General features: G+C 40.4%; 2 long non-coding RNA genes across 2 annotated transcripts in view; one reads left to right on the top strand and one right to left on the bottom strand.

Moving 5' to 3' along the window:
• The window catches only part of LOC123839001 (uncharacterized), a 33,243-nt gene extending 22,645 nt beyond the window's left edge, over positions 1–10,598 (top strand). Inside the window, exon 3 of the long non-coding RNA XR_006789547.3 lies at positions 7,687–10,598. This is a non-coding gene — a long non-coding RNA (uncharacterized LOC123839001). The remainder of the gene's footprint in view (positions 1–7,686) is intronic.
• Positions 1–21,714, bottom strand: part of LOC123839002 (uncharacterized) — a 58,102-nt gene that overhangs the window by 16,780 nt on the left and 19,608 nt on the right. The gene's annotated exons all lie outside the window — the stretch shown is intronic.

The following is a 21,714-nucleotide window of genomic DNA, read 5'->3' as shown; positions in this document are numbered from 1 at the left end:
ATGTGGGCCAAGCATGGTGCTAAGGCTTTATGGGTTTTATGTACTTCATGTACTCCTCTCAACTACCCTACAAAATAGATACCTTTACTATTCCCATTTTTCACATGAAGAAACTGATGCTCAAAGAAATTAAATAACTTAGCCAACCTCACGCAGTTGGTGAACATTAGGAATTGGATCTGTACTCAAGCAGTACATGTTCAGAGCCTGATTTTTTATAATTGATGTTTTTACTGAAGTTATAGATACATATAATTTTAAAAAATCAAATAGTTCTTCGAGGTTTGCTTTGAAAACAACAGTCCCTAACCCCTAACTGTCTACCCCATTTCTTACACCCTAGAGGCAACCACTTTCATTCCCACCTCCCCTCCAACAGCTGATCTGTAAGGTATTTACCTCTCTATTGTTAATATGCTTTGATTGTCACTTTGTGGGTTTTCATCGTAGGCATTCTTTATTGTCATCTCTACCAGGTGAGGATTTAGCTCTGTCTCCCTTGTTCCCCACTCCCACAGGAGCTCTCGCCCCCACTGCCTGTTCTCTCAATATAGTCTGCTATGGTCTGAATGATTGTGCGCCCCCCTCCCCAAATATCTTATAGGAAACCTAATCCCCAAGGCGAAAAATATTGGAAGATGGGATCTTTAGGAGATGAATGGGATTAATGTGCTTAGACTCCAGAGAGGTCCCTGTTGAGGTCACAGCAGGAAGGCACTGTCTATGAATCAGGAAGCTGGCTTTCACCAGACACCGAATCTGCCAGTGCCTTGATCCAGGACTTCCCAGCCTCTAGAACGTGAGAAATAGATCTCTATTGTTTATAAGCCACCCAGTCTATAATAGTTTGTTATAACAGCCCAAATAGACTAAGACAGTCATACTGTGACATTCATTACAGCTAGTATTCCATATCCACGGTATTATGAACAGGCGAATGCTATTTGACCTATTCATGCTGCAGACCACCATGACTACTTTTCCTTTAATACACAACCTCCTATTTGCCCTGGAATTATTGTCATGATTGTTTTACTGTTGCTTATTTAGTGTTCTTTGTACTTACTACGAATTCAAACTCCCCCTCAATGGCATAAATCTCCTTTTAAGACATTCAAATGCACTGGAAACTCTAACCGTTTCTTCTTCTGGAAGAAATTAGACTTGCTTGTGCCAATCTGGGTCAGATGCTCTCTAACATTAGTTCCAGTTAGGAGACTGATTCCCATTTATCCTCTTTCTGGAGATTCTTTTCACCTCTTTCTAGTCTTAGATCCAATTTCCTGCTTTCTATGTCTTTCACTTTCTTGGTTTGTTCCCTTCTTTTAATGAAAGAGCACAAAGAAGTAACATTTTGAGACCTTACATACCTGAAAATATCTTCATTCTACATTTAATACTTTTTCAGGACATAGAAATTTATTCTTCCTCTGAATTTTGAGAGCATTTTCTCCATTTTCTTCCTAGATTTAGGTGTTGCTATTGAGAAGACAGATGGCATTCTGATCCTTGATTTGTTATATTAAAACTTTTTTCACCCTGAAAATTGGAGGTCCTATTTCTTTGTCCTTCTTGTTCTGGATATTTTGTTTATTCTTCGGTACAAATTTATTGAGTGCCTACTATGTGCCAGGCACTATTATAAGTGCTACAAATACATCAGTGGAAGTTTTATTATGATATTCTCAGCTAGGCATCTATTTTTAGTTCTTGTTATGGTTAGCTGGTGGGCCCTTCGATCTGGAAACTGAGATTGTAGGATACATTCGTTAATTTTTTTCTTTGATGATTTCCTATTCTCTGTTCCCTTCTTTTCATAATCCTCTTATGAGATGTTGGGCATCCTGGACTGGTCCTCTAATATTCAAATCTTTTCTCTCCTCTATCTGTATATTATAGTTTTTTTAAAAACTCTACTTCTTGGGAGATTGCCTTAATTTTATCTTGTAGCACTTATATTGAATTTCTCATTTCTAATGTCATATTTTTAATATTTAAGTTCCTTTTGAACTTGCTGAATATTCCTTTTATATAGAAAATGTTGTTGTTTCATACCTTCTCTTATCTCTCTGAGGACAAGATTTTTTTTTCTAAGTTTTCTATTGGCAAAGTTTGTTTCCTTCAAGTTGCTTCCTTCTGTTTATTTTGATCCCTATCTTTCATTAATAGGCTTTCCTCAAATATCTGGTGATTGCTGGCTGTCTAGTTTTATTTTAAGAATGGAACATTGAAGACAGGATGCTCTGTGCATACAGAGACTCTTCATTGAGTCTACTACATAGGTCAACTTGCTGGGCCCATGTCAGTACATTTTCTCTTAGGCTGATAAGGTAACCCAGAGAATTGTTCCAGCCCTCTGCCAAGAAAACATAAGCTGTCTGGCTAACAAGAGCTACGTGGACGAAGAAGATCAAGGAAGTTTCAACACACAGTTTATGGATCTACATATAAGACCCAGTCTTCAGTAGCTCTTATCCCTTCCCAAACACTCCAATCCAGAGTCTCTCTGTTCTTGTCAGGAGAAGAGGCCTTCAGTTTCATTCTGAATGAGGGAGAGGCAGTCTTGTACTTACAGGAAATAGGGGTGGGGAATTGGGGCTCTATCAGCTTCTTACAAAGACTTCCCATGAATCCCCCATGTCATCCCCACCCTCATTCCCACTTCTCAAAGTACCTCTTGCTCTAATACTTAAGGACTCTATGTTGTAAATTGGGTTGGTTATCAAGTGTAAGATTTAGCTTTTGTTTTGTTTACTTGTTTTTTATTTTAATCCCAGTATAATTAACATACAATGTCGTATTAGTTTCAGATGTACAATATAATGATTCAACAATTCTATACATTGCTCAGTGATGATCACAATAAGTGTACTCTTAATCCCCTTCATCTATTTCACACATCCCCCTACCCACTTGCCCTCTGGTAACCATTGGTTTGTTCTCTAGAGCTAAGAGTCCACTTCTTGGTTTGTCTCTTTTTCTTTTTGAGAAACACACTTTATTTGAATCTCTTTTATGTTCCAGACACACAGAACTTTTTTTCATCTTAACAATGCCTCTCTAAGAGAGGACTTACTACTTTCTTGAGTGTCCAAATTTGGTTCCTACTTCTCTATTTTGCTTTCTAGTTTCTAAAATTTCATTGCTGTTGTCTTCCATCCCATCCCCTTTGTCCTTGCACATTTATGTTTGGTTAATGATAATTTTATTGTTCTCTTAGCTGGGTGAAGGAGGGAAGGCAATTGAATGCTTATGTTCAATCTGATGTCTTTAACTGGACTGCCTCAGATCCTAAGCTATTATCAGTATGTTATAGAAAAGTTTGCCAAGTTTGTTCTAACTGTTCTAAAAAGACAAACACTAAATCTAGCAAAGAAACAGTCACTAAAGAAACATGATAACCATAGTTGAACAAAATGTCCATCAGGACTCTCTATCTTTTTTGGTTTTGATTCCATGCTCACCAGAAATATTATAATTATGTGAAACTCAACATGTCCGAGGTAAAATTCATATTCTAACACCCACGCCAAGTTCTCTTATAATGTTCCATGTCTTACTAAGTGGTACCTCATCTTTCATTTACTCATGTTAGAAACTTAGGAGTCATTCTAACACCTTCTCCTTCCTCAGCCCCCACATCTATCCATTACCCAATCCTGCCTATAAAATGTTTGGCATAAGTCCATTTCTTTCCATCTCTACTGTGAAGACCCCAGTTCAAGTTACCAACACATCTCACTTATACTTCTATAGTTGTGTCCTCACTGACCTCTCTGCAACCATTCCCGCCCCTCACCTGTCCATTTCCCACACCGCAGTCATGGTCACCTTTGCAAAACGAAAGTCTGATCTCATTCAACACAATCTGTGTAAAATCTTCAATGACTTCCCACTACTCCTGAGCTAAGGAGGACAATCCCTAGGAGGCCTGTGAGGATCTGCAGGGACTGACCTGGTTCCTCCTCCAGCCTTATCTAGTGGTGCCCATCCCCTCACTCTCAGCTCCCAGCCTTGCTGCCTTTCTTTCTGATCCTTTTTTCCTGGTGCTCTTCCCGCTCTCCTCCACCCCCATCCCTTTGAAGCAGAACCACTCCCTCCCACAGCTGCTCCCCATAGGCCAGCTGCCCCCTTCACTCAGCCCCACATTATTACCTGCTCATTCCTTAGGTCTCTGGTTCTAGCGTCACTTCCTCAGGGAAATCTGGTGAGGTCAGGCTTCTTTATAATATACTCACACAGATGCAAGCTTCATTTCCTTATAGCACTTATCTCACTTGCTAACTAGGCCCATGCTTTTTATGACTATTTTATTGATATCTGCCTCCCCACCAGATTGTAAGCACCATAAGAGCAAAGAGCATGTCTACTACTTTTCACTACTCTATTCTCAGGACCCAGCTAATTTCTGATTGTCTCTTTAAGGACTAATTGGAAAGAAAAAGTAAAAATATTACTTTGTCTTGGCTAACATCTTTCTCAAATTCAGAAGAATTTCAGTGTAATGGATATTATGCAATCTTTCCTTTAAAGATTCAAGGTCATCATTATAAAAAACATGGTGTAATATAGTAAGCTTCCAGTCTTTGAGTCTATAGGGATATCAACCAGTATGTTAAAAAGCCTCAGACTCATTATCCAGAAAAAAAGACAATTTTGAAGTTTTCAAAAGGGAATTTGAATTTTTCTAATGCTCAGTAGAAGACTAAGAGATTGGTTCAATTACCACCTCTCAAGATAGGAAGCATTAAAAATAACAATATTACTATTATTATTATTATTATCATTATTGAATACTTATCATGTACCAGGAGTAAGCAAGAATTTTAAATACATTATCACACTTCATCCTCACAGCTACCCTCTGAGAGAGCTACCTGGTAGAATCGCCGTGTTTACCAATCAGGAAACTCAGGCAGGTTAAGAAAGATGTTAAGAGACTGTGGATCCAGGTGGTTGAGTTAGTGTTCATACCCTAGGCAATTGGCTCTAGAGCCTATGTGTTTTAATGCTTTTAATGAGAAAGATGATGAGTAATTCTTTCCAGAAAGCCAGAAATTCGGCCATGGAAAACTGACCTTAAATTTGTAAGAACCTTCATTTGGTCGCAAGGAAAAACCATTTAGAAGCAACCAAACACTGGAATAAGCTGGCTGGGTTTGTTTTTTTGTTTTGTTTTGTTTTTAAGTTTTTACTTAAATTCCAGTTAGTTAACATACAGTGTAATATTAGTTTCAGGTGTACAATATAGTGATTGAACACTTCCATATGGAATAAGCTATTTTAAAAAAGGTAAGTTGCATGTCTATTCTGATTAACTTTGAAAACCAGAATGGACAGTCTTATAGCCCAGAAGGGTCAGTTAATGATGTGTTTAAGAGCGGGGCTTGGACCTACTGACCTCTTGAGGTCCTCTCCATTTCTTCAGCTCCGAAAGGTTGCTTAGTGCCGAGTTATCATTTGCCTTCAACCTTCTCCCTGGTTGAAAATTTGCCTAATGTAGTCAACTTCCTATTATCCCAGGGTAGCTTATCCAGGGCAAATCTTGCTCTATTGAATTTAGTAGTCCCTTTGCTTAATGACTTGCTGGGTTAACAACTTGGCATAGGCTTCATCCACAGTCAGCACCTACTCCGATGAATTACTTGCTTTGTTGACACTGCACTGTCTTCAGGGAAACACTTTGAAATCCAAAACTTAACCAACTCCTGTAGTACCACTACCCACCCCGCCAAAAGATTATGAAATCACAAATGGTATTATGGAGGAAGAAAAAGGAGAAGAATTTTAAGAAATTGATGTGACTCTCATGAGGATTTTGATGAACTCAAAGAGCATTAAAAAAAGATGAAAGAAAACAATGTGATTCCATAAATCAGAATGGCAGGATTCTATAAGAATAGTGTTAGAGGGCGCCTGGGTGGCTCAGTTGGTTAAGTGACTGCCTTCGGCTCAGGTCATGATCCTGGAGTCCCGGGATCAAGTCCCACATCGGGCTCCCTGCTCGGCGGGGAGCCTGCTTCTCCCTCTGACCCTCCCCGCTCTCATGTGCTCTCTCTCTCTCATTCTCTCTCTCAAATAAATAAATAAAATCTTTAAAAAAAAAAAAAAAGAATAGTGTTAGAAAACTAAATCATTTTTTAGAATTATCTTGAGGCTTACTGAAAATATGCTGATACGTTAAAGAAACAGATTATATTTTTAAACACAAAGAGAGACCAATTTTATAGGGCAAATGGCATATGTGTTGACAGCTGCTGTATAAAGGAAAGCATGCTGGGATTGGGGGCCCCAAATCTCTTCCCTGGACTCTCCATGGAGCTGCCCTGTTCCAAGGAGGCCGTTACTCTCCAATCCCATGCAAAGGTGAGTCCCATTGTCCTCACCATGTGCTGGGCTATAGGACTCAGACAAATCGCTCACACTTGCTTTGGGGGAATACTTATCTAAAGGCCTTAAAACCTTAAAATCTGTGTGCTCATACTTATCTAAAGGCCTTAAAACCTTAAAATCTGTGTGCTCATCTTCACCAAATACCATATGTCTACCTATCTTACCTAAAACAAAAAAACAAAGAAAGAAACAAAAAATTTTCCCCAGTCCTCTACTGCATCATTAAAAGAATATGGAAATAGGGCACCTGGGTGGCTCAGTCGTTAAGCATCTGCCTTCAGCTCAGGTCATGGTCCCAGGGTCCTGGGATCGAGCCCCGCATCGGGCTCCCTGCTCAGCGGGAAGCCTGCTTCTCCATCTCCCACTCCCCCTGCTTGTGTTCCCTCTCTCACTGTGTCTCTCTGTCAAATAAATAAAGTCTTTAAAAAAATAAAATAAAATAAATAAAAGAATATGGAAATAAAAGTTGACTTGTATATCTGTTTGGACTCTAGGCAGATTCTCTGCAAGATTATCTTTTGCTTAGATAATTATAAAAAGTCCCACACTACAGAGTTCAATCTAGTTGGTGGAATTTGAGATCCAAAGGTCAGGTGCATCTCTGTGCAACAACCTACCCATTTGCTTATGTAATGTTTTAATAAAAGAGAACACTTGTTAAATATAACCAGTTAGCAGTTTTGACTATCTTTAGAATAAGACAGTGCCGGTAGCCTAAAATGACCAGAGACTCTCCTGTATGTGAAAATGATTGACATTATCATTCCCCAGATACACTAAAGCTCCAGTTTTATAAGGTTTGTCACATTTGGAATTATTACTTCAGTATCTGTCTCATCCCTAAGGTCATCGCAGGCTTTGTCTGCCCAACAACATTGAATGGTGCCCTAGAAACTATGGACGCAACACCCTGATCCCTTCCCTGGATCATACCCTTTTATGAGACCATGGGGATTATGACTGTCTTGTCTGTGCTGTAGTCTCAGTATTTAGCAGAATCCTTGTCACAAAATAAATGCTCAAGAAATAAGTGGGTGGGGCGCCTGGGTGGCTCAGTTGGTTAAGCGACTGCCTTCGGCTCAGGTCATGATCCTGGAGTCCCGGGATCGGGTCCCGCATCGGGCTCCCTGCTCAGTGGGGGGTCTGCTTCTCCCTCTGACCCTCTTCCCTCTTGTGCTGTCTCTCATTCTCTCTCTCAAATAAATAAATAAAATCTTTAAAAAAAAAAAAGAAATAAGTGGGTGGATGAATGAAAACATTAATGGTTTGTGTATATTTTCTTTCTTTCCTCAGGACCCTGGGAAGATCACTTAATCCCTTTGTTTCCAAATCCAGCTGTACTTCCTGATCACCTTTGGAGTTTTTTAAAAAACACGCATTGGCCCCCCTTCCAGGCACTCCATATAATGGTTTACAAAACTGCCACAAGTGGTCATGAGGTGCTGGGAAGATTGAGAAGCAAAGATTCAACCCATCTGGCCTCGCTTTCCTCATCTGGAAAACAGCTGGCCCTGCTGCCCCACTGGATGTCATTAAGATCCAATATGATCAAGTGCAAAGTAGCCCAGCAGAGAAAGGACTGCCTATGACCGTGCAGGGTCGGATAAGACTTGAAGGTGACCAAATGGACCTGCCAGAGAGAACAAACACAATTTTACAACCCAGGTGCTTCTCTTTGGTACATACATGACTCATCAGATTCTAAGATTTGAAGAGGATCTGAATGTCTTCTGAACAAATGTATTCTTACCTGCTTTGCCCATAATCTCCTACGTCTTCCTTCTGCTAAACTTGACTACAAGGCACCTATTTTATGTAAAAGTATAGGAAGGTTATGGGAAAAACAGAGTAGTTTGGGGAACGACCGTTCATTCATTCCTGGCTTTATTTCTTTACTTGCTCAACTGGTCACAGTTGGTCATTTCAATCTCAGGCAAAATGATACCTCTGGCTCCTAACCCCTCCAACCTGTCATCAACACAATTGCTGCAGACACCATCAGGGCTCCACCTCGTCCCTTTATTGTTTCTGCATGCCCATCCCCCAACTTCTGCACACTTTGTCCTAACATAACTCACTGGCAACCTTCTTCAGAGAACTAGTCCTGGGCTATGGGGCACGGTGGTGTGGGAGGGTGAGGTAGCCACCCCCTGACGGATAGAGGAGTACCAAAGCCCAGCTCACTTCCTAGAGGCAGAACAAACTATGCAGCGTCATTGACACTCCAGAACCCCTGTGGGACCAGGCTGAGAATGAGACCTTACCTGAAACGACATCTTCGCTGGGCTTCTTCCCCTTCCTTATCCTACTTGCCTCACTCCCTTACTGGTATCCCACATAAGACCTTCCTTGGTAATCATTTGCCCACCTCAGAGTCTTCCTCCAAACAGCCTCATCTGGCTCAGCTATGGGTTTTATAATTTAAAAATAACTTTTTATTTGCGCATGTACGATTACTGAGATGGAATATGCATCTTGTGTCCATAAGAGTTAAGTCAGTCCATCTCTTCTTTTGTGACCTCAAGTCCTTTGTTCATCTTATTAATTCATATTAGATCTTTTTTTTGAGGTATAATTCACATACAGGAAAGTAAACCAATCTTAAGTGCTTAGCTCAACAAATTTTTACATGTGTACCCCTGCCGTAATCACCACCCAGTCAAGATGTAGAACATGTCCAGCACCCGGAGGCTCCCCCACATCCCCTCCCAGTCAGCAGTAAACACCTCCAAGTAGCCACTATTTTAACTTCCATCATCATAGATAAGGTTGACCTGTTTTGTACTTCTTATCGATGGAAACACTCTGTGTGTACTATTTGGTGTCAGGCTTCTTCATTCAACATGATGTTTGGGAGACTCGTCCACATTGCATGTACCGTTCACTCATTTTCATTGCTGTGTTGTTTTCCATTGTATGGAAATACCACAATTTATTTACTCATTCTCTTGTTCATGGAAATTTGGGTTGTTTGCAATTTGGAGCTATTATGAATAAGGCTGCCACGAGCATTCTCTACATGCATTTTAGGTATAAGCACTTATTTCTATGTGTATACCCAGAACTGGAATTGGGGTCATAGGTTATATGATGAACTAGCTCTGGTTGGTGCTATAGCAAACATATTACCTCTTTGCCATATTTGGGCACATTTCCCCCTAGTTGATTGCTTGCCTTTTTATATATTCTTTTTCCTCCAGGTTTTATTGTAGTATAATTTTCACACATAAAATTCATTGCTTTTACTTATTTATTTACTTAATTGTTTATTATTTTTAAAAAATTTATCTCTCTTAAGTGTGAAGTTTAAAAAATTTTGGCTAGGATTATAGTCGTGTAACCACGACCACAATCAAGATAGAGAACATTTCCATCACTCTCATTATCTTCTATTTTAACATAAAGATGTTTATATTTCTGCTGCAATCATATATGACTTATCTCCCATTTTTTCTGTACTTCTAAAATAATGAACTCTAGAATGACTCTACAAAGTATGGGAACAAGTGTCATTGCCTTCTTATCTAGAAACAAACACGTAATGAATTTAGAGTCTTAGCTGTTGAGTTGGACAGGGCAGCGTAGGAATCCCATTCACTTACTTGCGGGATGAGGTTAGGCAAGCCACCAGCCTCTGTGCTATCATTTTCTTCTTCTGTAACATGATTCTAATAATGGTGCCTATGGTGCTATGTGCCAGGCACTGTTCTCAGCACTTTATTTGTAGCGCCTTATTAAATCTTACAACAATTCTGTGAGGCACAGATTGGTCCTCTCCCGATTTTATAACTGAATCCCAGAGAAGTTAAGTAAACTGAGGCAGGCTCGAGAGCCATGTGCTGGCTACGACAGGGCTTCTCTGCTTCATAGATAAGGAGGTGACGCAGGGAAAGAGAAAGCACAGCGCCTACACAGAAATGCTAACTTTTATTATTATTATTCATCTTCTTTATATTCTTAATAAATTTATATAATTGTCTTCATATAGGTCATGCATATTTCTTGTTAAGGCTACTCGTAAATATTTTATGCCCTTTCATATTTTGTGCAGGGGATATCTCTTTTTCCTGTATGTTTTCTCATTGGTTATTCTGGAATGTAGTGGAAGCTACTGACTCCTTTCTACTGTGGAGCTAAAAGAACCCTAGCAGCACATCAGCACAACTTAAAATGTACCTCCAAAAAGTAATTTTAATAATGTTTAGTGCCCTTTTAATATCAAATGAAGTTAGTAGATAGGTAATGAAAAAAATGAGAGATTAGAAATAACATTTCAGATGCTTTTTCCTTTGGTTAAAGAGAAAAAACGAGGGGGAAATGTAGAGAAAAATAATACACTCAGGTGAGAATAGTACATAAGAAGCCATAGCACATTATTGCCACCCCTCCAAAAAACCCACTTTGTTCTCAAGCTCCTTTTTAATGTAATACTTCAAAACAATATTTATAGTTTAAATTGACTAAATTTTTGTTCAGTTTTATTGAGATACAATTGACATATAGCACTGTGTAAGTTTAAGGTATACAGCAAAATGATAGTAAATTGTTTAATGTCTTTTCACCATTCAGAGGATTCTGAGAAGAGCAAACACTTCCTCCTTCCTACATGTTGGCATTTTATGGTTCTTGTTAATCTAATCAGAAGGGGGCAGCTATTTCTTCTGAAAAATTTATTTCTCTTGAATATATAGCCAAGCATTGTACTTGTTGGGGGAGGTGTGTGCGAGCATTTCCTCTTGGGCAAAACATTCAAAAGTTTTGACTTTTGTATAGTAAATATATTTAAAAATGACTATGTCAGCCCTTTTGAGAACATTTTAGTGCCAGTGAAGATATTCCTGTGTCAATGTAACATGACTGATTAACTACCAGTCAGGAAGCCAAAGGGTAAAGACACTACAAAGTAGAACAAAAAGAATATTAACCAAAGGACTTTTTGCAAAAGGTGTGAGCAGGTAGAGGAACTTAATAAAGAAAGATAATTTGTGGGGTGCCTGGGTGGCTCAGACATAAGCGTCTGCCTTCGGCTCAGGTCATGATCCCGGGGTCCTGGGTTCGAGCCCCACATCGGGCTCCCTGCTCTGCTGGAGGCCTGCTTCTCCCTTTCCCACTCCCCCTGCCTGTGTTCCCTCTCTCGCTGTGTCTCTCTCTGTCAAATAAATAAATAAAATCTTTAAAAAATAATAATTAAAAAAAATCATTTTTTCTTATTATTACTGGTTGTCAACTTTGGCTATACATTGGAACCACCTGGGGAACACACAATCCCAAGCCAATTAAATCAAAGTTTCTTGGGGTTAGGACCCTGACATCAGCCTTTTTATAGCCCCTGAGGTCCTGCTGATGAGCAGCCAAGGCTGACAAACATCGTATGCAGAGCATTGTTTCTCCGTTGGGGCCAAATAAGAGTGGCATTGATCTGTAGGTAGCTTTACCTTGTTACTCAAAATGGGAAGCCTGCAAGTGGACAGAGGTTCTGGACAGTGACATAGTTTTTTAATCTTTCTGTATTTCTACATAGAAACAGACAGAACAACTAAATAGAAAAACCAAAAGCCCATGAATGATGTATGCAAGCAAACTGCATACAAGGTATTCCCACAGACCACAAAGTAAAAAAAGGTGAAGGCAAACCACAGTGTCTGCATGAAAAGATACAGAGAAGAAGCGACTGGGGATCTGAAAGAGTAAGACAAGGAGATCCACAAAACTGTGGGATAGGGCCCCACCCAGAGAAGTTCCTGGAAGGGGAATCAAATTGAGCAGAACAGGGTCAATAAAAAATGAAGGAAAGATGGGCACCTGGGTGACTCAGTCAGTTAAGCATCTGCCTTCGGCTCAGGTCATGATCCCAGGGTCCTGGAATTAAGCCCCGCATAGGGCTCCTTGCTCAGTGGGGAGTCTGCCTCTCCTACTCCTCCCTGCTGCTCATGATCTCTCTCTCTCATTCTCTCTCTCAAATAAGTAAATAAATAAATAAATTATTAATTTTTTTTTTTAAATGAAGGAAAGAGAAGGTCCCCCCCAGCGTGGGGGAGACAGAGTCAAGAACTCTTCCAAACAAAATAGTAAACTCCAAAACAGGGAAGGCAAAACACTAAACTTTAAAAAAAAATTATATTCGGTGGTAAAACTTCTGAAATTTTGCACTTGAGCTTCCTACGCTTCTAGTTGTTTTTTTTTTTTTAAGATTTATTTATTTTTATTTGAGACAGAGAGAAAGAGGGGTGGGGAGGGTGAGGGGCAGAGTCTTAAGTAGATTCCCCGCTGAGCACGGAGCCCAACATTGGCTTGATCTCAAGACTGAGATCATGACCTGAGCCGAAACCAAGAGTTGCGGCACCCCTGTGCTTCTTTTTATTTAATACTTTTTTCCCCTGAGCATGTACTGCTGGAATAGCAAGCATGTATTTTGTAATGTATATATGTTACCCAGCCATATGTATATATATTTAAATTAATATGGAGAAACAGTACTCTAAAATATAAGCACCTGAACTAGCTTATATATCCCAAAGGCAGTGCAGGTGGGACCCACCTGGAGATCACAAATGAAACCTGGTATCTGGTTCACCTTGTGAACCCAAACTGGGTAATCAAGAATGAAAGCAGGACACTCCAAGATGGACTGTATGAAGACCAGCCTCTGGTGTCATAACTTTCCACAGCAGCCGTGGTATTGCTTGGACATTATGAAAGCAATAAATGCTAACCAAATGAATGACTTTAAAACAAGAATGAATGTAGATGTAAGAAAAGCTTTAAATCCGTTTTTTTTAATGAACTTTAAAAATCAAGTAAGCATTTAAGGAAAATTATTTAATTTATTGAAAAGTATTTAGAATGTTGAATTGGAGAACACTACCATTGGACTCAATTACATTTTGATGACCCTAAAATCACATCTCAGTCTTTTCTCTGCTGTGACAAACACATGAGACACTTCATGAGCATACATAATTTCTCACCATTGTCTGCATATTAACCATGATTCTAGCCTCCTCTCACCTTTAAAGCAACATATTAGAATGCAAGTGAGAGATTCTTAAGTCCCCTTTATTTAAAAAAAAAAAACTAGGGAAAATCTTGGAAAAATTCAGTACAACTACCGTCAATAACTACCTAGTGGCTAGGGCTTTGACACTGGAACAGACTTATATTTGACTGGTATTCCAACCACTGCCTCAGGCTATGTCTCCAGGTAAATGACTTTACAGCTCTAAGCCTCATTTTCTCCACCTGTAAATAGGGTTTAATAATTGTATGCTTGCTGTTGATAATAAAATGAAACCACAAATGTAAAGCATTTAGCACAATCCCAAAATGTTGGCTAATAATAATAATGATGATGATGATAATTTCCAGTAACAATCTCAGTATGAATGGCAATGCAGTAGGAGGAGGGGAAAAAATGCCTCTGGAAACCAATTAATCTAAATAGTCTGTTTTGTTCTTAATAAAATTCTTTCATTCTTTATGTATTTCTCTCACATAGTACTCAGGTTGATAAATCACTTATTATTAATTTTTAAAAATTATGAGTACCTACTCTGTATAAGCTGCATGGATATTTGATGGTAATTAGAAAATGTAGTATTAGGTTTTCTCGACCTTATTTAGCTTATATTTGCATATTATTTAAGTTTCAGGATACTCCTCAAACAAAGGATAATTTTAAAACCCAAGTAACATCCTGAGGGGCAGAGGCTCGTAGAGACAGCACATCTGCTTCGGAGCAGGACAGGGGCAGGCAAGTGGGGAGTGAGGCTAAGCCCACAGCTCCACAGCATGGGGCTCCTCTCCCAGTCCAAGAGGTGGGAGGGGTGTGGGGCCACAGATTCGCCAGATGGTTGCTGAGAAGCCCTGGGCTCATCTTAACACTTGTGTTCTGAGTTGTCCAGGCCCCAGGGAACTGGGGAAACAAGCCACCCTCAATTTTAGACCCTGGAGTCAGAGGAGAATGGCAACCAGCTGGTTTCCCATACACACGGTTGCAAATGACTTATTTTGAGTTATTTCTCACCGAGACAACTAAATCAACTGGTGGGCTTAGCATTTGGGCAGACAAAGACTTAGAACCTGTTTGGCGTGGTGTAATATTAGTGCTTGTGATCTTTCCAGTCATTTTTGTCTACAAGCTGTTGGCCCGGAGAATTATTTACATTTTAATTACAAGTGCTCAACCCCCTCTAGGAGGAGAGTCAAGCAGCTTATTTACTTCCTACTGGCAGGCTTCTGAGGAAACAGCTTAGCCAGGCTCGCTGAGCCATTGAAACAAAATGAAGTTAACTTGCAGGAGAGCAGCACCAGGTCCTTACGGACAAGCTTTGCTTCTCCTCTGCGGGGCTTCTCATGGGGACCCAATGAGCTGTTCTTTGCAGCAATAAAAATCCTGCCCCATTTTTCACCCTCCCTTTTCTCTGGACAAAGCAAACTTCTAACAGATTCTATTTGCATATATGTATAGCACTCATCAGTTGAGCACAGCAAGGGAATGAGTTTGTTCTCTGTGTGCCTTTTCAGATAAGCTTATCCCTTTAATCATTTAACCTTTTCCTTGTTTATGAAGAAATATTTAGGAATATTAATCAGCCTCATCCCCCATCTAAAACAATACACTGAACAGAAAGCAAACTTCCCTTGATGACACGTGGTCATCATTACATTAGTCACTGAGATGTACTCTGACTTCCACCTGAGCTGGGGGGTGGGAGGGCTTGTTTGCCCCAACATTAAATAATCCCACTGCTCCATCCGAGCTTCCGGTTTCTGCCTTTCTGTGTCTTCCTTCCCTGTCTGGCTGCCTGTTTCTAACAGCCCCTTTCTCCACTTCTAATGTGCTATTTCTAATCTGCCATGAACTGGGCAATCAGATGAGCCTGTTTCCTAGAACTGGGAAATCAGATAAGCCTATTTCCTAGAACTAAATGCCCGACATAATGTTCTGTGAACAGAGTGCATAAACTTCAGTGCATACTTGCCTGTTAGTTAGGAGGCTTTTGGTTGCAAATAATTGAAAATCCCGAGTCATCGTGGCTAAAGCAGTAAGGCAATATACTGCGTCATAGAACAAAGAGGTTCCAAGGAGGATAGAGTCCAGGCACAACACTTCAGGCCCGGTTTTACTCCTGGGTAATTCTACCTGATCTGCTTTCTTCCGCACTTGGCTTCATCCTCCAGCTGGTGGCATTGTGGTTGTAATGGTCCCGGAGGCACATCCCAGACACAGCAATGTTCCAAGAAAGAGGAGAGAACATCTCCTTCTGTGTCTCTTTTAGGGAAAGGAAACCTTTTCCACGCCTACCCCACCCCCCACTTCAGCCAACTCCCCCCTCGGGGCCCAGAATTGCCTTGCCCAAACCAACCTCTGACAAGGGGGCTAGAACTCACGGGATTGACGGGCTAACTAGCTCCACCCTCGACCAAATTGGAATTCTCTTAGGAGAAAGAAGAGGAAAAAGTAGACATTAGGAAGGGAACAGACAATGTATGCTAGAAATTGAAATGATTTGTCTGCTTATGATTTTTAAACTTTTTTTTGGTAAATTTGCACCTGGGTCTGTAATTACTTCAGATTTGGAGCAGATCACTTCTAGCAAAGTGAGGTATTGTTTAAGTTAAAGTCAAATGGTAACCAGAGATATCTAGTGAACAACTAACTTTTGGGCTGCATGTACCCAGAAATGAAGACAAAGTTTGGTGATTGCTTCTCTGTGAATATTATAACACTTGAGTGACTCCACCTAGAGAAAAAAGACTACACAGCTTATTACAAGGAAATGTTCAGAGGAAGGAGCTGTTGGGTGAAGGAAGGGGAGCTGCTGTAGAGGTGACTGGCATGGCATGAAGACCAGATACCCCTAAAATGACTGCAGGTAAATAAGTGATAGGAAGATCCTGGGAGCCAACATTTTCTTGGTGAAGCACATTAAGAAGGAAGTCTTCAGATCTAGACCATTCTTTAGGGTGTAAGCAGTCATGGATAAATTAGGCAAATTTATTTATATCTTCTGTTTCTTTTGTTGCAGCTCTAGAAAGCTTCTCCCTATATGAGGAGCTCAAATGAGTAGCTCTTCAATTAACATTAAGAATACCTAGAACTGTTCTTATAGATCGACTAATGGCCCCCTCTCATTTTATAGAGTTCAAGCTTCCAGAAGACATCAGCTCTTCCAAGTGGTCCCCGACCCTCCTCCCCACCTCCAAGTGGGATCTGGTGTTACTTGCCTTTGCTATCTTAGCACTCTCTGCACACTTCCAATGCCATACTTACCACACTGCATTATAACCTTTGATTTTTGTCTTTTTCCCTAAATTCCAAGGATCTTGATAAAGGAACCAGGTTCTACTTATTTTTGTCTCCACAGGGTCCTGGTGCTTAATGATTATCTCTCAGAAGGATGGATGACTAGATGGATAGAGAAAACTAAGGAGCAAAGCAATCAAGGACTTGTCCCATCCTACTCAGGAATTTTGCTGCATAGTTAGGATAGGACCCTAGATTCCAGGACTATTTTCCAATCCACAGATCTGCTAGGTCTACACGGATGGGTTTTGTTTTGTTGTTGTTGTTGATGATGATTTTGTTTTTAAATAGCTCTAAAACTATGCTGGGGCAGGTAGAGTGTTTCGATACTAGAGGCAAAAGGACCTCGAAATCCCAGCATCAGGATGTGCAGGGTTTTAAGAATGGCAGTGTGGCTCAAAAAGACTTTTTATGAACAACAAAAAGACTCTATCTTCTCCAAGTCACCTTTGCATACCAGCCATTTAGGAAACCAAACTCTAAGCCTATCCCTTAACCTCCTTCTCAAAGGCAAGCTGCTGTGAACATGAGCATTACATCCACTAGAAGTCTCCATCATTCATTTAGCTTTGTGACAACTTCCCTGGAAACTCAACATCTTGAAGAATGAAGTCTTTTTTATTGCAAAGTTTTAGTGTCACTTCAGACTTTAGTGAGATCATAGCACACTCTTTTCTTGCATTAGAACCAGGTAAAAAGTCTTAAGTCAGTTATAGCCAGAGCAGCCTCAAGGCTCATTATGGGCTAACTGGTCACCTTAAGTGATGGAAAAGGGGAATAGTTTCTAGTTTCTATTTGTCCAACATTCCATCAGAGCCACATACCTGTTGGAGAATGTATACTCCTCACTACAGAATGTAACTCTTGCTTGTCTCTGAAATATTGGAACAAGCCATTATATTGAGTGGTGGGCATATTCCAGAAGGTAGACTGAACTGGCTTTCAGAACAGACGAAAGCATCCTCTTTGCTTCAGAGTCCAGTGCTTTTGTGAATTATCAGCATATCAAGCCCTGACTGGAAATGCTAAGACGTTTCAATTTTCACAAACTGCAGCGGATAATTTGACCAAAAACAATTTGGCTAAATGAAATTTCACCAAATACAAATTGACCAAATATAAAATGTGCTTAGGCATTTAGTTTCAAAGTAATTTGATCAGTAGGCAAATTGGTAAAATAATATTTATATGAAAATGAGTAAGCCACAATGACTGTTTTCTTTAGGGTTGGGGATCTTGGTGTGTATACCACGAGGTGACTTTGTAGCTCTCTGTGCATCCTAAGCATTTTTATCTGGTTGTTATAAGTGGTTCCTTTTTTTAAAAAAGCTAATTACTTATGTTCTTTACTTCTTACAATACTGAAAAGTTGGGGGGAAAAGATTGTTTGAGAACAATGGAATGATGTAAATGGCCAACAAAAGTAGATTAGATTAAAACAACGAAATTTCTGTTGATAGGAAAATTCACTGAGACAGAATTTTCACACATTTTCTTCTATGCTTTAGTTTACTATTTAAGTTCTTTTGTTAATTTTCTCTCAGTATAAAAGCAATGTTATATTACTCAACACCCACAAAAATTACAAAATATAGACATGCAAAAAGAGACATTATGAACACTCAAATTCACCTGTTCAGTTGAAACTTTGAAACCTGGAGTTATTTCCTTCCAGGACACACACACACACACACACACACACAGATAGGTAGTGATGAGACCAATCTGAAAATTGGTCCACAAGAGATATGTTGCAGGGTTTGACACAATTACTCTACTTGAGCTGTGCCAAAGTGAAAAAGAAATGTGATTGTTATAAGAATCACATTATCATCTATAAAAATGTACTAGTTAAAAAGAAGTAAAAAGATTCCTGTGCTTAGGTCTAAGGGAAATTCTACCGCAGGTTTTTTCAAAGTGCGGATCAAGTGATGTAGGGGTTAACATTCTCAACAACACCGTGACTCTAAATAAAACAGTGTCCTGTAGAAGCAGGACTAGGATCTGGATTGGTAGGGAGGACAAAGCAGTAAGATTTCTTTAACAGTCATTTGAGATATTAGATACAGACTTTAAAGAATTTTTCTTTAATAGAAAAGAAGCCTAATTGTGGGGATGGGTAAAGAATGTTTCAGAAAATATTAGCATACCTGCCTTGCCAGGAAGGTTTAAAAATAAATTAAATCTGAGACAAGACTAACAGGCGTGATGGACAGGTCAAGATTGCACAACTATTAGCCAAGGCTGACTAGTTTGAAGAAGAAATGGGGCAGCACAGTGTTCTCTTAACATACACCCCAGGCTGCCAAATGCCGCGGGCACTGCCTTTTTGTTGCCTTTTTATTTTAGTCTGTTAAAAAGAAGAGGAAGGGCCCAGCCCTTCCTCAGCAAAATCAGAAAGTAGCATAAGTTGTGTCTCCCATTTGCTTCCTTCTTGTAACTCTCTCCTCCTCCAACTTAAAAGAATGTTGCAACTAGACTGAAAGAAAGAAGTGGAAGCATTTAGCCCTGCATTCCTGATGCCCAGCCTTGCTAGAGGGAGTCAGGACATAATCCTGAAGCCTGGAGACCCTGGGAAATGAGCCCAGGAGCAGAGCCAAACCCTCCAGGTGGCAGAATCCCATGGAGCAGAGGTGGGCTTACAGGAGCTCCAGCTGGCAAAGAGAAAGAAGGTCCCATGTGCTTACTTTATTCACAGGATCTTTCTCTGGCAAGCAAAGGGTAGAGAGGGGTCTGTTCGCACTTTAGATTCACAGTGTTCTCATGCCCTTTCACCCCAAGAGATCTAATCCTTGCTTGGTATTTACTTACCCCATAATATAAAGGAGGTTTTAAACCAGAATTGGCCCTTAATGAGGCTGCTAGGAGTCTATCCTGGCATTTATGGATTTGGGGAGGGAGGGTGTTATTGTCTAAGGACCCAAGCCTCCTAGTGACAACTCTAAGACTTGGGGCCCCACCAACCTGAGCACAGCTCTCCCAGCCCAGCTGTTTCCCTCTGTCCTCACCCCCTTGTCTACTCTCTCCCTCTGCCCCAAGATGCTGAGCCTATAGGACCCATTCTCCCTGTGACTTCTCCTGCCTGTGCCCATGTCTCCTCACCTCCTGGCCCCTCTCTGCAGGCCCAAGCCAAGCATGGTATCATAGTCTTCCTGTCAGGGCTGGTTGTCACTCAGCCTCCAGATATTTGATCCTGGTTCTTTTAAAAGTGGTTGGGCACAATTGTAAATGGGATCGACTCCTTAATTTCTCTTTCTTCTGTCTTGTTGTTGGTGTATAGGAATGCCACTGGTTTCTGTGCATTGATCCTAAAATTTGTATGGAACCAGAAAAACCCCGAATAGCCAGAGAAATGCTGAAAAAGAAAAGCAAAGCTGGTGGCATCACAATTCCGGACTTCAAGCTCTATTACAAAGCTGTAATCATCAAGACAGTATGGTACTGGCACAAAAACAGACACATAGATCAGTGGAATAGAATAGAGAGCCCAGAAATGGACCCTCAACTCTATGGTCAACTAACCTTGACAAAGCAGGAAAGAATGTCCAATGGAAAAAAGACAGTCTCTTCAACAAATGGTGTTGGGAAAATTGAACAGCCACATGCAGAAGAATGAAACTGGACCATTTCCTTACACCACACACAAAAATAGACTCAAAATGGTTGAAAGACCTAAATTTGAGACAGGAGTCCATCAAAATCCTACAGGAGAACACAGGCAGCAATGCTTCGACCTCAGCCACAGCAACTTCTTCCTAGAAACACCGCCAAAGGCAAGGGAAGCAAGGGCAAAAATGAACTATTGGGATTTCATCAAGATAAAAACTTTTGCACAGCAAAGGAAACAGTCAACAAAACCGAAAGACAACTGACAGAATGGGAGAAGATATTTGCAAATGACATATCAGATAAAGGGCTAGTATCCAAAATCTATAAAGAACTTATCAAACTCAACACCCAAAGAACAAATGATCCAATCAAGAAATGGGCAGAAGACATGAACAGACATTTTTCCAAAGAAGACATCCAAATGGCCAACAGACACATAAAAAAGTGCTCAACATCACTCAGCATCAGGGAAATCCAAATCAAAACCTCAATGAGATACCACCTCGCACCAGTCAGAATGGCTAAAATTAACAAGTCAGGAAACGACAGATGTTGGTGAGGATGCGGAGAAAGGGGAACCCTCCTGCACTGTTGGTGGGAATGCAAGCTGGTGCAGCCACTCTGGAAAACAGTATAGAGGTTCCTCAAAAAGTTGAAAATAGAGCTACCATATGACCCAGCAATTGCACTACTGGGTATTTACCCCAAAGATACAAATGTAGTGATCCGAAGGGGTACGTGCACACCGATGTTTATGGCAGCAATGTCCACAATAGCCAAACTATGGAAAGAGCCAAGATGTCCATCGACAGATGAATGGATAAAGAAGATGTGGTGTATATATATACAATGGAATATTATGCAGCCATCAGAAGGAATGAAATCTTGCCGTTTACAATGACATGGATGGAACTGGAGGGTATTATGCTGAGTGAAATAAGTCAATCAGAGAAAGACATGTATCATATGATCTCACTGATATGAGGAATTCTTAATCTCAGGAAACAAACTGAAGGTTGCTGGAATGGTGGGGGGTGGGAGGGATGGGGTGGCTGGGGGATGGACATTGGGGAGGGTATGTGCTATGGTGAGCGCTGTGAATTGTGTAAGACTGTTGAATCACAGATCTGTCTGTACCTCTGAAACAAATAATACATTAATTGTTAAAAAAAAAAAAAGAAGATAGTAGGAAGGGAGAAATGAAGGGGGGGAAATCGGTGGGGGAGACAAACCATGAGAGACTATGGACTCTGAGAAACAAACTGAGGGTTCTAGAGGGGAGGGGGGTGGGGGGATGGGTTAGCCTGGTGATGGGTATTAAAGAGGGCACGTACTGAATGGAGCACTGGGTGTTATACGCAAACAATGAATCATGGAACACTACATCAAAAACTAATGCTGTAATG

Source organism: Mirounga angustirostris, unplaced genomic scaffold (genome assembly GCF_029215605.1).
Source record: "Mirounga angustirostris isolate CCGP_5_RB_7025 unplaced genomic scaffold, mMirAng1.0.hap1 SCAF_3, whole genome shotgun sequence".
Classification (NCBI taxonomy): domain Eukaryota; kingdom Metazoa; phylum Chordata; class Mammalia; order Carnivora; family Phocidae; genus Mirounga; species Mirounga angustirostris.
Note: the sequence above shows the minus strand (reverse complement) of the source record. Positions and strands in the feature narration are given on the sequence as shown.